Source organism: Talpa occidentalis, unplaced genomic scaffold (genome assembly GCF_014898055.3).
Source record: "Talpa occidentalis isolate TD23 unplaced genomic scaffold, MPIMG_talOcc4v2.1 talOcc4.7, whole genome shotgun sequence".
Taxonomy (NCBI): domain Eukaryota; kingdom Metazoa; phylum Chordata; class Mammalia; order Eulipotyphla; family Talpidae; genus Talpa; species Talpa occidentalis.
In genome coordinates, this window is record NW_023605083.1 from 41,878,545 (window position 1) to 41,894,209 (window position 15,665).

At 38.6% G+C, this 15,665-nt stretch overlaps 1 long non-coding RNA gene across 1 annotated transcript in view; it reads left to right on the forward strand.

Annotated features, from left to right (window-relative positions):
- The first annotated feature begins 14,190 nt into the window (after positions 1 to 14,190).
- Positions 14,191 to 15,665, forward strand: part of LOC129144901 (uncharacterized) — a 63,111-nt gene continuing 61,636 nt past the window's right edge. The window contains exon 1 of the long non-coding RNA XR_008549706.1: positions 14,191 to 14,291. This is a non-coding gene — a long non-coding RNA (uncharacterized LOC129144901). The remainder of the gene's footprint in view (positions 14,292 to 15,665) is intronic.

The following is a 15,665-nucleotide window of genomic DNA, read 5'->3' on the forward strand; positions in this document are numbered from 1 at the left end:
GTTTCATTTGGTTTACAAAAGTAAAAGTGCCTCCACAATTTTTTGTGAAGATTTATATACCAAAAGAATAAGTAAGCAGGCTTCTAGAATCAGAGATATAATGATAGAATTGGCAAGTATTCTCAGCTCTGATTTTTTAGAAAAGACGTTAAGAATTAATCATAATTAAAAACAAACTGTAGTCATAGTTTTATTCTCATCTACCAACTGCAAGAAGGAAACACCATTATATGATGATGTCAGGAGTTCTCAAACCCCTATATAAGATTTCTTTTTCTCAAAACTCACTTACAGTGTATTGCCTTGGATACTTGGCCTTACATGGTCCAGCTGCCTTTTCCAGGATGGGTTTTAATGGTTTTGTAATTATGAATAATGGAAAAATGAAATACTTGAAATCTTCTGGAAACTTAAATGTTATGTAGCACACATCTTTATACAAACACATAAAATTCTGTAAGGGCATGTACCAGGAAGACATAATCTACTTAATTTCTTTTCAGTGGAGAAGTCAGAACTTATCTACATTTTTTTGTCTACAGTGCCTTCCCCATGGGCTCCCTAAGTGACCTTCCCTTCTCCCCACCCCCAAAGTCCTTCTGTCTTGCTTCATAACTTCTCATGAATAGAGAAGGTATACAGTTTGCTTTTGAATTTCTTTTTTAACTTATTCTCTTAAAATCTGTCGATACTTGTTTAATTAATTGTCAGCCTGGAAAACCCCAGTGGGGTACGCATGATTTCCTTTGTAACAACAGTATGTAATTGTTCATAAATATCTCCTTTGGAGCTAAGTTTGGTAAAGTCCAGAGAAGTTTTATTTCTGACTAAGCAACAATTTTTAAACTTTTAAAAATAAAAGTTTCTTGAAAGTGGTGGCATGCCAGGTTTTCCATACTGTGGGAAAGAAAAGGGGCATGATGAGGGAGCCAGACCCAGTTTGTTTGAGGGCATTGAGTGATGGGATTTGAGAAGGGAGGAAGGTAGTTTGGACAGTCATAAAATTGCCACTTTTGTGTTGCCTTTTCTATTGCTTATTGCCAGTGGAGAACAGATGGAAATCATTAAGCTTCCTTTTCTGAGCCACAGATAATATTCTTGAGGCCATGACAAAGCTGAATGCTAAGTCATGCCATTTGCAAAACTATAAATAAAAAGAAAATTCAAATGACCATTTTGTGATATTTGTGGTTAATTTTTCTAAAACATATTTGTCACGTGACTATTGATTGGCTTCTTATTATTTTAATGTGCTTGCCAGTCTGTGGTAAACTATAAATGATGACTAAAGAGATCTGGCCCTAGGATTGATGATACTAGCTCCTTTCCAATTTTCTCAATTATTTTAATTCTTACACCCATTTTAGAGTTTAGAATTGGATTTTTAAATGGAAAGATAAATATCACAAATCTGTGAATCACAAGTGATACGGAGTTTTTCCAAATGAATACAATGATTCCTTTGGGGACGGTATTGGAGTCATGTTCAGGGACAAAATGACTACCGAGCAGTATGACCTGTGAGTACACAGCCCAGAAAGGCAGATGGTTGTCTCCTTCATTGTGAGTGGTCACTGCTTGCCTTCCTTTTAACAAAAGTTAGATGTAATTGACACATAATATACGAGCTTCAGATGTGCAACACATATTTATATATATTGTGAAAGGAACTCCATAATACATCTAGATAACATCCACTACCACACAGAGTTACAATTTTCTGTGTGTGATGAAAACTTTTAAGATTTACATTAAGCAATTTTCAAATATATAGTACAGTTTTGCCTTTCTTGATAACATCAGCTGAACTTCCATGATACTCACTGGTTTTCCCTTTTCTAATTTCCCTGGAGATAACAATTGAGAATAGAGAAGCAAGCAGTGTTCAGAATTGCCCATAAGGCACCAAAACTTTTGGGGGGTAGTTAGTGTCAGGCACTATTCCAGGACCAAAACCCAGTATTGAATATAATAAGATCTGTTTCCACAGGGCAGACACAGACAATATACATCATTACAAAATTTAATAAACCAAATAAATATTGAATAAACTAAAAAAGGCAAAATAACAGCTTCTGCTACTGATAATAGCTCTAAGAAAAAGGTAAAATTAGGCAACTATGGTAGGGCTGTTTTAGCAAGGTGGTTAGGGGAGTTTGTCTGAGAAGGTGATTTGGGAGTTGAAACATAACTGAGGAGAAAGCCAGGTCTTTTTCTTGGAGTGTTTTTGATAACTTAAGACCCCTTTGAAGACTGGAGGGAGCTCAGAAAAAGTGTTTAAATTACCATAGACTAGATAGCTGGGAGCTTGATGGTAAAATCAGTGCTTTAGCCAAATAAACTGTACTTAAAAAATAGTGGTGTGGTATATGATCCATCTCTACTCTACATACCACTCCATTTAGTAAAAAAGCCCAATGGTACTATAGATGATAGACTATAAATGATTATGAGAATGCAGAGACTTAAATGTACAGACTTTTTTTTTTCCCAAGGTGACCTAGCTAGGAAGTGACAAAAATCAGAAGCAGAAAAATCCTTTATTCCATGTTTTTGTGTATCTTTCTATGCCACTGGATTCTTTTTGCTATTCACTCTCTGCTTTAACTAGAATCACCAACCCAGATTCCAAACAACTGCCATGAGAGTAACACAATAAATAATTTGTCTAGTGGGAGTATGGCAAAATGAGGAAAATTGTGTTCAACATTTAGGGCACTTGAGCTACTCAGTTCCAACTAATTAATGTAGACTCAGGGCTCCCAGATATCCTGGTTTTTAAAAGGAAGCTTGTGACCTGGATTGTATTGCCACCTGCCAATATAATTTAAATATTAGTAACCAGCACAAAGTCACACACACAATCCTTCTGTTGTGGGATGCTGGCCAAGGGCTGTCAGCACACACTTTTATAATTCTATTAAAAGTTCTTCAGATTAAATGCTCTCTTTTGTACATCTGAAATCACTTGTCAGAGCATTTCTGTTCTTTTTCATTTTTGGAAAAATGTATTTTCTCTCTTGCCTCACTAGGATATAGCCATGCTTTATCCTGCACAAAGAACCTGGGGTTTGGAGTCCGCTGTCAAAATGTACTGCCACGAGGGGGAGCTCCAACTTTTTCTTTTAAGTTTTGCTTGCTAGTTCAGACAATTTATGCAGTAACAAACTATTATCCTACTACATTTTAGGTTACCTCCTTCTGCTGAAATTGCCTATGTGATTTTATTTTGTGAAAAACTATTTCACTGCTGTAAAAACAGACAGCTAACGACCTCCCTAAAACAGAGCATAAACCATACCAGTTACATTTTAATTTTATTTCATATTTTATTGTTTTTATTTTATATTTTATTATATAGCTTATGTATTTTAAATATATTTTATATTTTAAAATATATTTAACATTATATTTTATTTATATGTTATTAAATGTATAATTTATAGTACTTATATTACATCATATTTTTATATTATATAAATTTTGTATAATATATATTATTAAATATAATACATATTTATATATACATATATATATTTACCATGATATGTGCTTCAGGCAGAGAGATAAAGGAACAAAAATAATACAGAGTTTGGAGCAATTGGGGTCCTGTAGGCTTTCAATTCAAACTTTAAAAGAAAAAAAAAGTAGGATTCTCGGATACAAGAAATACATTTTTATCTAGATAAAGGAAAAGCAGTGACTAGTTACTGGGGGTTGAGGAACTTAAAGACGCTTCTCCACCTTAGACTCAATCTAGTCCTGTCTTGAGTTTCCAGCTTTATTTCCTAGGCCTCTCTTTGGAATCTCTGTAAACTTCTGATACATTACTCCTCACTTGAAAAGTGCTTTCTTGGCTGCAACTAGACCGGTTGTTTTTTGTTTTTTTTATCTTCAAATAACATGTCTTGTTTTGAGTCTCAGCAGGAATCTGAAGTTGTCCCAAAAGTCTTTCCAGGTCTTCTCAGGCCTCGCTAGAAATCTACTGTTCCCTCACCGTGATAATACTAACAAGCTCAGACCTCACGTGAATTTGCACTCAGTCCTCACGCTAGTCCCTGAGCTTGTGTGAGATCCTCCTCCTTCCCAGAAGGCTGTGAAATCAAAGAGGCGGTAGGGCTCAGGATACCGGACCAGGAGCTGGGTCTTGCTGGGTCTTGCTGGTCCAGGGTCTGCGCTCTCCTCCGTGGGGTCACACAGGTAAGATACACATGCCATCCCGTTATCTTGGTATTTATAGCTTCCCCAGCTCCTTCTGCCCTTCCTCCTACTTGCCTCTGCCTCCCTATTTCCTCCCTCTCCTCCTCATCATCACCACAGCTACTTAGTTTATGTGTCTAACCCATTGAAGTTTGAGCTTTGAGGCCAGAAGCCAAGCCTTGTCACTGTGCCGCCTAGGGCTGTGCGCACAGCTTGGAGGGATGTACTTGGTATTGATAGGGAAGAGACTGGACCCTGGAGTCCAAAATGCAGGTAACATTTGTCACGGTGTTAAAGCCGGGACCTAAGGAAAGTCACACTGTCTAGTAGCCTTACTGCCCTCCTCTGCAAAGCCTGGAGGATCACAGCACTTTCCTCCTGGAGGCTTTGTGAGGGACACTTGAGTTAGTCTGTGACGTGCTTCCCATGCCAGGTCTACCATGTGGAACTCCAAATGCGCTGAGAAGTAGTGTAGCAGACATTTCATGTGGATCAATTTCATTGAATTCTCATTTCCTAGATTCAAACTGTAACCTGACTCAGGTTTCAAGACACTTGTTAAGCTTGAAAGATAGGGGGGAGGGAGGGAGAGAGGGAGAGAGACAGAGGAGAAAAACCTAATAAATTGCCAACATTTACTTTCGTTTTCTTTAGAAAAAAGAATTAGTGGCTATTGGTGGCTATTAGTTGGTGATATTGACTCCTAAGCCTGGTAAACACTCTGATAAGTAACATACAAAACCACAGATTTTGATAACTGGATCCCAATTTTATATGCAGAATAGTATATATAAAATCTTATATGCAGAGAGCAGGTAAATTTACATTCAGTAAACAGGTGTTGGAAAGGAAGGAGAGGCAGGATTCCCACCTACTTTCCAGATGAACAGTGCTGTGTTGAACTGTTTCTATAACCTATGCCTGGGAAGTAAGTAATTTGGTCAGCCATTGTTTGGTTCTTATTTCTCATCTTTATTAAAATGAGCCATCCTCGCTGTAATAACTGCTGTACTTTCTGATCAAATACTGTAGCCCATTATACTGTGTTATTGAAATAACAGCCTCTATGATTAGAGACACCTTTCCTATAATGAGTAAAATCTTCATTCAAATCTGTTAACTGCTCACACCTGCCTTCCTTATGCTCCGGACCATTCCAATTAACAGGTGATTGTTGGAATATCCAACTTTGGCTTCCATCCTAATGCTCTTTAAGATATATCCATTTCTTTATTATGTTTTTGTTTTGTAATGAAAGCCTTACAGATATAGGAGCAAAATTAATGAGAGCAAAGAATCTCCCTTCATGACCCTGCCCGTCCTTACAGCAGTTTCAATCAGCCTTGGATTATAGCCAGAGAAGAAAAATTGAATTAATTCCCTTGTGGGAAATGACAGTGGGCACCAGAAGCCCTTGACTTCAGCATACTCGTAGTGAAATTTTATATTGTTGGAAAATGAGCATTGTAAACCATCAATTTGTGGTACTGCCTGCAACCCAACATTTTAATTTGATCCAGATAATATTTGTACAGTGAGGATTAAACAATTAAATTAAAATGATCTCATTTGAAATATTTTATTAAAAATTACAAACTGGAAAATTGAAAGGGAACAGATAACAATGCAATTGAGATAAAATGAGCTTCTTTTAAAAATGCTTAAATGTTAGCAAATCCTAATCTATTTATAGCCCTTCAATGAGGTATGTAATTGAGATGGAAAAGAACAAATTTAAGAATATATTCAAGATGATGGAAAATTCTGTCATGGAAATTTGCCACTCTTTGGCTTTCTGCCTTCTAAGTCCCCTGCCTGTATGATCAGAATTATCCAGAAAAACAGAACGAGAAGCTTTAAAGATCTATCTTCATCATCATCTATCTATCATGTATCTATGTAATTATATCACATAATTATGGATGTTGACAACTCCTGAGATCGTAGTCACAAGCTGGTATGTAGAAGAGTCAATAGTGTGGTTCCACTTCTAAAACCAATAGGCTGAGGGGCCCCCCGGTGGCACAGCGGTTGAGCTGCCAGTTTGATGCCTGGCCGCTGGGCGAGGGTCCCAAATGGGGCGCAGACCTCTCCTGCCATGCCCGCTGCTCCCCTCAGCAGTGTATTTCGTTGGTCTGCCTATTCTGCCCCACCCTGGCTCTGGTGAATTCTCTCACCCTCCCTTGCTTCTGACTGTACCCAGTGCTTATATTAATAAATAAATCTTAAAAAAAATAAATAAATAAATAAAACCAATAGGCTGAGACCCAGGAAGAGCCAATGTTTTAGTTCAAGTCTGAAGACAGGAAAAACTGATGTCCTTGCTCAAGGTAGTCAGGCAGGAGTAGCTCCCATTACCCATGAGAGGGCCTGGCTTTTTGTTCTTTTCATCCCCTCTACTGACTGGATAAGTCTCGCTGAACCTTATTTTTTTTTTTATTATATTTCCTACTCTGTCTTTTCCATTTCTTCTCATTTTTCTTAAGGCAGGTGCAACATCTACTTATATTACTCATGTGTACAAAACTTATAAAAATAGGACATATCAAAAGGAATAGTTTCTACGAAATGTATGCTTACTATAAGCTAAGCAAAAGCCAAATGTAGAATTTGTTCCTAAAGTGAGCATGTTTTCCAAAATGTATATTCTGTTTAAATTCTACAATTGAATATATAGTGGGAGGAAATCGTTTGTTTTAAAATGCATCTAATTTTGATGTAAGTTTAAGGACAGAAGGGAAGTCAACTTACAAAACTGTTTTACATAATTAGATAAGTGGGAGGAAAATAGAATTAACACTGCTACAATTTTGGTGTTATTTTCTTCCAGTTTTTAATCCATGTGTTCATAATGTCATAATTATTCTAAATATTGCCTTTGAAATAAGCTTGTGCAATAAATATTTTTTCATATTGGCATATCATATTCAAAACATATTTTTAATTTTCTAGCTAATGATGAATTATAATTTACTTAACCAATCCCAAATGGTGGGTATACAGGCTATTTCCAATAGTGTTTGTTGTTGGTTTTTTGCTTTGTTTTCATTATTACTTAAGGCCAGATTCTATAAGTGTAGTCAAAGCTTATGAAAATATTTCTAAGACACTGCTATCTTGAGTTCCAAATCGTTGAACTGATTTAATTTTCCTTTGCTATATGAGCAATAGTTTCTGCCCTTCTTTTCCAGCATTCACAAAACGTTACCCACTCAGTCACTTCTTCAAAAATATCTATTAAACATTTTACAATGAGGGCTTCTCTGAGGGAATACTTTGTCTCTTTCTCTTTAAAACAAAAGAATTGAATACAGGATATTGACTAAAGGTAACACTGAAGAAGTGAATGGAAGCAGTGGGGTCACCAGAACCCAGGATTATTGAAAGGGGCACTGAAGCAGCACCTAATGCAGGGGCTGGCACTGTGACAGTACTTAGGCAGATGCTAGGACTTTCTGTGCTGGGTACAGTGCTAGCAGATGGTAATGGGGTCCTAACTAGTTCTTTTTGGTAGAAAATGCCAACAGAATCTGGAACATGAAGTAAATCTCTTCTCTCCAGTCCTGCCTTCTAAACTCCTGCCTTCACTACCTATTGGTAGATACTAACCAGAAACTTACTGGCAAGTAACTGGGGAAACAGAATATGCAGGGCCCTGGACTCTTAAAACATAGCAGAACTGGGGCCTCCCTGGTGGAGCAAGGGGTTAAGCACCACACTATGAAGCAATCCTCATCCTCTGCAGCACAAGTTCGAGTTCGATACCCACGTGGAGCAGCAGACCTCTCCTGACTGGCCCACTGCTAGCCTCAGCAGTGTACTTGGGTCAATCTGCCTGTTCTGCTCCCACTCTGTCTGTGGTGAATCCTCTCATCCCCCACATCTCTGGCCTGTGCTCCAGCTCTTGTATGCATAAATAAATAAATCTTTGGAGAAAAAAAAAAAAAACATAGCAGAACAAAGAACAACAGAAATGGAAGCCAAGGGCAACAGGGAAATGATCATTCCAGTCTCTTTATTTTCTGGGCCTCTAAGTAGATAAAATACATCTCAGAAGATCATCTGTTTGACTTTTGGGGTTTTTGTCTTTTTGAGAAATGAATAGGTCTGGTGCTTTTTTTTTTTTTTAAGATTTATTTATTTGTTTATATAAGCACTGAGTACAGTCAGAAGCGTGGGTGAGAGAATCCGCTCTGAGTCAGAGCCGAGGACAGAACAGGAAGACCGATGAAGTACACTGCTAAGGGGAGCAGCGGGCGGCAGGAGAGGTCTGCACGCCATGTGGGACCCTCGCCCAGTGGCCAGGGATTGAGCTGGTGCTGCAGAGGCTGCGGGCAGCTTCGCAGCCCAGAGCTCAAACACTCTGCCACCGGGGGAGGCCCGGTCTGGTGCCTTTTTAATCTCATTTGGATGGTTTTATTTCAACATCTTTCTGTATTTCCACCAGGTGGAGTCAGAGGCCTGTTTATTAAAGGGTTAAACTTAAGTGACTTGTGTTGAGGGTTTCAATGTCAGATGGGATGAAGAAAAGATAAATACCGAGGGGACAACTTCTTTCCTCTGATGTTTCCTGCTAAAATGTTACCTTGTCATTATCATATTTGCTTTGACTATTTTGTCAATGTGCTCCATTCTCTGCCTGTGACATTTCTGTGGCAAGGAACACAGACTCATTCCAGCTGGAAGAAGAAAAAAGAATTATAAATACACAAGAAGCAATATCATAGACATTTTGGAAAGAGAAACAAAATACAGCGAGGACTTACTGTGAGCAGGGGCTCCCTTTGCTTCTCTAAGGGAACACATTGTCACTCTCATTTCTGCTTCTCATTTAGTCATTATTCACGCATGAAATATGCACTGAATCTCCACAGTGGTGGTGTGGAGTCCATGAGATAACAAGGGTAGATAGGGTATTTTTTTTTAAACATTTATTTATTTACTTATTTAGTTATACAAGCACTGGGTACAGTCAGAAGCGTGGGAGGGTGAGAGAATTCACCAGAGTCAGAGCAGAGAGCAGAGCAGGCAGACTGACGAAGTACACTGCTGAGGGGAGCAGTGGGCACAGGAGAGGTCTGTGTGCCATGTGGGACCCTCACCCGGGTTGAACCCGCACTGCAGAGGCTGCGGGCAGCTTCGCAACCCAGCGCTCAACCGCTACGCCACTGGGGAGGCCCAGGTAGATAGGGTATTAAATCGAAGAGAGGTGTTAAATAAACACAACATAAAATTTTAAATTGCTATAAACACTATGAATAAAATGTGCAGGTTTTAAGAGAGTAGAACTTAAATACAATTAAGAAGTAAGGGGAAACATTTTTTCAAGGTGACATTATAGACTTAAAAGATGAATAGGTATAGCTAGATTAGAGGGGATCAGGACATTTACTTGGTTATAAAGGGTAAAATGTGGGAGAATTTAACTATTTCCTTTGTATGCATGCACCCCAGGATTGTTGTTTACATAGTTTATTATTTTAATATGGGCAACCATATTTGTGGTGAATGTGGGAAACCCAACCAGAATTAGTAAAACTCTTAGTTGTAGAAAATGGTGAAATATATGTAGTGCTATTCCTCTCAGGCTGATTCCTTTTTTTATGTTTTCTCTATGTGGTAACTGAAGGTAGAAATCAGAAATACTTATCAAGAATTGTTTCCAAACACTTATTCCTAATATCATAAAAGTCCCTTGCATTTTAAGTTGACCAATCTCCCTTTTTGGGAGAGGTTTATTACATTAACAAGCAGATCTGGTTCTCTATTTTCCCCCACTCAGGTGGGGAAACATTTGAGCCAGGCATATGAAAATGTCCTACCTACAAAAGATTTTTTTTTTAAGATTTATTTATTTATGGATATAAGATCTGAGGTACCAGCCAGAGGTGTGGGGAGGGTGAGAGGATTCACCAGAGGCAGAGTGGGGAACAGAACAGGCAGAATGACTGAAATACACTGCTGAAATACACAGGGATCAAACTCGTGCTGCGGTGGCTGCGGAAATCTTCATAGGTTGCATCTTTTTTTTTTTTTTTTTTTTTTTTTTGAAGTGCTGTTTCCCATGCAGGACTGTGATGCTTTTATTTTTATTTTTTTTTAAATAATAAATTTTATTTTTATATTCCCCCATACAATTGCAAAAGCCCCATTCTGACCCCAATCCTTCCCTTCCCGCCCCCCACCCCCCATTCATAGGTTGCATCTTAACCCCTTGCACCACCAGGGAGACCCCAAAAGGTTTTTCTTTAATCAAGTCATTGGCATCTCAAGAAACCAGCTGATATGCATCTGATATCACTGTGTTCACTGGAATAGACTTGACCATCACAAGTCTGGTGTATAGTTCTCATTCTCTCTGACTCCTCCTAGGTAGCAGGCTAATTGTATGTTAGTGTTTTGGCCATCCTGAATCAGAATGTGTGTGTGTGTGTGTGTGTGTGTTATTTTTATTGAGGTTACATTGGTTTACACTATATGATTTAGAGGTATATATCACACCCATCACCAAGGGACCATAGCTCTTCACCATAGTGCATTGGCCCCTCTCTGTCCTTTACTCCTTACTCCCCCTACCCCCTCAATTCTCTAGTCAGATTTCTAGGGTTTGTTCTTGTTGTTTTATTTTTTTGTCTGTTCCTTTGTTTTGTTTCTCTAATCTACATGTGCGTGAAAACATCTAATATTTATTTTTCTCCTTCTGACTTATTTCACCTAGCATAACCCCTTTAGTTCCATCCATGCTGTGACAAATGGCAAGATGTCATCTTTCTTTATAGCTGAGTGGTGTTTTATTGGATATATACACCTCATCTTCTTAATCTACTGAATCAGAATGTTACTGTGGCTTTTCAGGCACCGTGCCTGAGTTCACAGACAATAGCACCCCATACTTCAACCCATTAATTTAATAACTTCAGTGGTAATTCTGACCCTTATGTTGATGTTTCTATATTTATTGCAATTGGAGTAATGTACTAACAATCACAGACCAAAAAAAAAAAAAAAAACGATTCTAAGATTCTAATAGTCTACTATTTAATAGTAAAAGAATTAACACAAAGTGATCATTAGCCTATCTTTGCTATCTACTCTAGCAAAAGAACTGTTAGTGGTGCAGCAGGTTGAGCACAGTGCTGTGAAGCTGTCCGCAGCCTCTGCAGCACGGGTTCGACCCCCAGCTAACCAGGGAGATACCTAAACGGCACGGCAGACCCCTCCTGCCTCGCCTGCTGCTCCCTCAGTAGTGTCTTTGGTCCGTCTGCCTGTTCTGTTCCCCACTCTGTCTCTGGTGAATTCTCTCACCCTTTCATGCCTCTAACCTGTACTCTAGTTCTTGTATAAACAAATCTAAAAAATAAAATAAAATCTTGTCTATAAAGGAATTACTCCACTTAGAATTTTCTTTGAATTACATAGAAATTGTAACAATGTAAATTAATTTGTATTACTTGAATGATAGAATTGAAAATGTATCTGAAAAGTTTTGTATAACCTGGAGGATGCCTTGCTGGTATTAATTTAAATAGAAAGAGGCTTCCATGTCTGATTTTTTTTAAAAACATATTTTTTAAAGATTTACTTATTTATTTATTTATACAAGTACTGGGTACAGTCAGAAGCACAGGAGGGTGAGAGAATTCACCAGAGCCAGAGCGGGGAACAGAACAGGAAGACTGACGAGGTGCACTGCTGAGCAGAGCAGCGGGCGGCAGGAGAGGTCTGCGCGCCATGTGGGACCCTTGCCGGCAGCCGGGGATTGAACCGGCACTGCAGAGGCTGCGGGCAGCTTTGCAGCCCAGTGTTCAACCGCTGTGCCACCAGGGAGGCCCCCCATGTCTGATTTTTGCCTGTTGTTAAATTACCCCAGTAGAAATAACTGGTAAGTTTTGAATTTATATTGTTCCTTCCCATGTACAAAACCATTTTTTTCCTACAAATAGGTGTTTTTTGTTTTGTGGGTTTTTTTTTTTGCATTGGGGGGTGTAAAGGAAAGCAGAATGTTTTATGATTTTTGCTTCAGCAACTTTGAGACAAATTAAAAGTCCTAAACTCTGAAAAAAAAAAAGAAATAACTGGGATTATTTAATCTTAGCCAATAACTTTTTATCATCTTGGAGATCTTTTGGCCCCCACACAGTTAGATGTTGGACTGCCAAAAGGTAAACCAAGATATAAAACTTGTTCTATTCTTCATAATTAAAAAAAATATTTTCTTCAGACATATGGGCAAGACTCCCAAAACTGAACCATCTAAAACAAACTGAATCATTTAGATCCAGATTAGATATGATAGAATATTCACAAAAGAATTGTACTACATACAAACTTATAAATATTCATTGTTTTAGGTTGATAGTTTCGTATTTAGTTTTTTGATATGTAAAGAAAATGTGTGGGTTTAGAAAGACTCAGTGCATTGATTAAGATGACAGGCCAGGAGTCAGGCCAGCTTTACCAGTCACTATTGTGTAGTTTGGAGTCAATCACTTAAATTCTTTGTATCTCAATCTTAGCCTATAAAATGAGGACCATCACAGTTGGTACATATCAGAAGGTTATTGTGAGAATGGAACAATATTAATAACTTCAGTGGCAATTCCCATACCATGTATCTAAAACACTTGGCAAGTAATAAATGCTAATTTAAAAATCAGAAAGCATTATTAACAACCTGTAATTTTATTTATTTCACTCCTTATCTGTGCCACAGGCAGTAATTTTCAACTTGGAATACCTGCCTCCTTTCCCTATGAGGTATTTGGTGCTGTTTGAACATTTTAAGTTATCACAAATGGGGAAAGAGATTGTTATTGGTGTTTAGCGAATAGAATTTAGAGATGTGCTAAGTATCTCACAATGCACCAGGCAGCCCCTACAACAAAGTCTTATTCAGCCCAAAATGTCGGTAATGTCATGGTTCAGAGACTGTTTGAAGGGTTCGAGGGCTTCTGTTATTACTGAGCGTGTGTGGTAGAAGTGTGTTGTTTACTGTTTTGCCCTCAAATTTACTTTCTGTCCCTTTTTCTTCCCCACCCACCATATTCCACTCTCCCAGGCCATGAGCTCCTTGGGAGCAAGTTCTGAGTCAGCTCTATCACAACTGTTTTTGGACTGTCCAGCTCAATGCCTGGCCCAGAGGAGGCATCCTGTAAATGCCTATTGAAGGCTGTTTTTTTTATTTTTTTTAAAGACGTGTTTATTTATGCATGCAAGAGCTGAGGTACAGGCCAGAGATGTGGGGGGTGAGAGGATTCACCAGAGCCAGAGACAGAGTGGGGGACAGAACAGGCAGATTGACCAAAGTACACTGCTGAGGGGAGCAGCGGGCAAGACAGAAGAGGTCTGCTGCGCCATGTGGGTTGCCCCCTGGCTGGCCAGGGATTGAACTCTTGCTGCAGAGGCTGTGGATTGCTTTATAGTGTGGTGCTTAACCCCTTGCACCACGAGGGAGGCCCTGTGGAAGGCTGTTTTTAAAATGCTTACCCCAAACGAGGAGGTAAATCTCTCATTGTGGACTATGCATGTATTTTCAACTAAAATGCATGACATTTGATCTGATAAGTCTAAGAAAGTTTGGGATGTTGAAGTCAGAGCACATGTTATAGTTTAAAGAAATTCTACCCCAAATTTGTGACTTAGCCCATGACGTGGACAGGTCACAAAGATATCGGTAATAATGCATTTATTCTAGAGATGCTGTGAAGGTTTCACAACATAGTGTGGAGAGTGTAGTCTAGGACTGTGACTCCTAGCAGCTAGGACGTTAGGACATCAATATGATTGGCGCAAATTCCTTTCCCCTGCCTCCCCCCCCAACAGTCATCATCTGTAAAGTGAAGGCAGTCACTTTCCTGCATGATGCTACACAGATTAAGTGCAACCACAGTGATCTTAGCAGAATTTAATAGATAGTAACTATTATTATTATTATATTTGTATTTCAGTGGCAAAAACTTCTGAAAAGAAATACTTCTCTGTTTCATCCTTTTCAGTTATGCCATCTCCCACTGAAAGCAACTGGAAGAAAACAAACAAAACAAGATCAGCAAGAGAGCCATTTAAATATATTTCTCACATATCCCAAAACAGTGAGTTGAATTTAAAGTTTTCTTCAAAAGAAGAGTTGATCACACTTATTCTTGTCGTACATTGGCCTGAAAAGCACAAAGCCTTTTATTTATGTATCTGGGTCATTCTTCAAAGTATTGAATTATTCCAGAATGCTCTGATTTTTTTTCTGGGGCATGTGGGAAGAAAAATAAATAGTGATGATTATTGTCACCTTCTGCCCCTTTGCTGTTTTTATGTATAAATGAAGCTGACCAAACATGGAAAAGTGGTGAACATCGAACATGCAGTGCAAGAGAGAGGGACCTGGGGCCCTTGAGCCTCTATTTCCATATTTATGATATGGGAATATTTCAATATGATGTGTGTGTATATGAGAAACTTAGGGATTTGGCATTGCAAAAGTCAGGGAAAGAACCTGAAAGGAAACCCTGTCGGCTCTCTGAACCATTTCTTAGGATGGATGCTACTGGGGTTGGATTGACTTTTTGTGTCCAAACCTGGGAAGAACAATGGGGTACTGTTTTGTTTTTTTCTTCCCCAGCAAAACACTGGGGTTCACTACCATGCCCATAGCATCAGATACTGTGGTTTTTCATATTTTACTAGAATTTCAGGTTGAAATCATTCCTTCTTCATCTGTATGTATGTATGTGCATCTCCCTCCTTCCTTCATCCTGTCCTTCCTTCCTCCCTTCTACTCTCCCTCCTTCCCTCCTCTCTCCCCTTTCCTCCCCCTCCCTCTTTTAACTTGCTCTTGCTCTTGCTCTTTACTCCTTTCTTCCTTCCCGCCATACATATTTTCTTTAACAAATATTGCTGTGCTTTTACAGGTAATGTTCTAGATGCTGGGAATACAATATTAAGTAAAGCTGTTAATAATCCTTGCCCTTCTGGAACTAGTATAAAATAAACAATAGACATGAAAGAGTGAATAAGTACAAAAAAGTGAATAATTTATAGAGTATGTTACAGGGTTATATAGCCCAAGGTAAAAACAGAGCAGGCTAAGGGATCTCTGGACCTGAGGATGATGTGATAGCTTTTATTTGGGTTGTCAGAATAAATTTTGTTGAAATAGTGACTCCTGAAGGTCACATTGAAGGTCTATGCTGAAGGTTAAGGTTTAAGGTTTAAGAAAGAGTAATACAAAGAGAACAGCTGCTATAGAAACCCTGAGGCAGATATGATTGTCATTTTTGCAGAAGAGTAAGGAAGCCATTATGGCTGGAACAGAGTAACTATGGGAGAATAGCAAGAAAAAGAGTTCTGGCATCTTTGGTTTCTACTGTGAGTGAGATTAGAAACCTTCAGAGTTTTTTGAGGGGAAAAAAGAAATATGGTCAATTTACATTTTATATGGTCAATTTACAGAGTGATGTAGCAACATCACT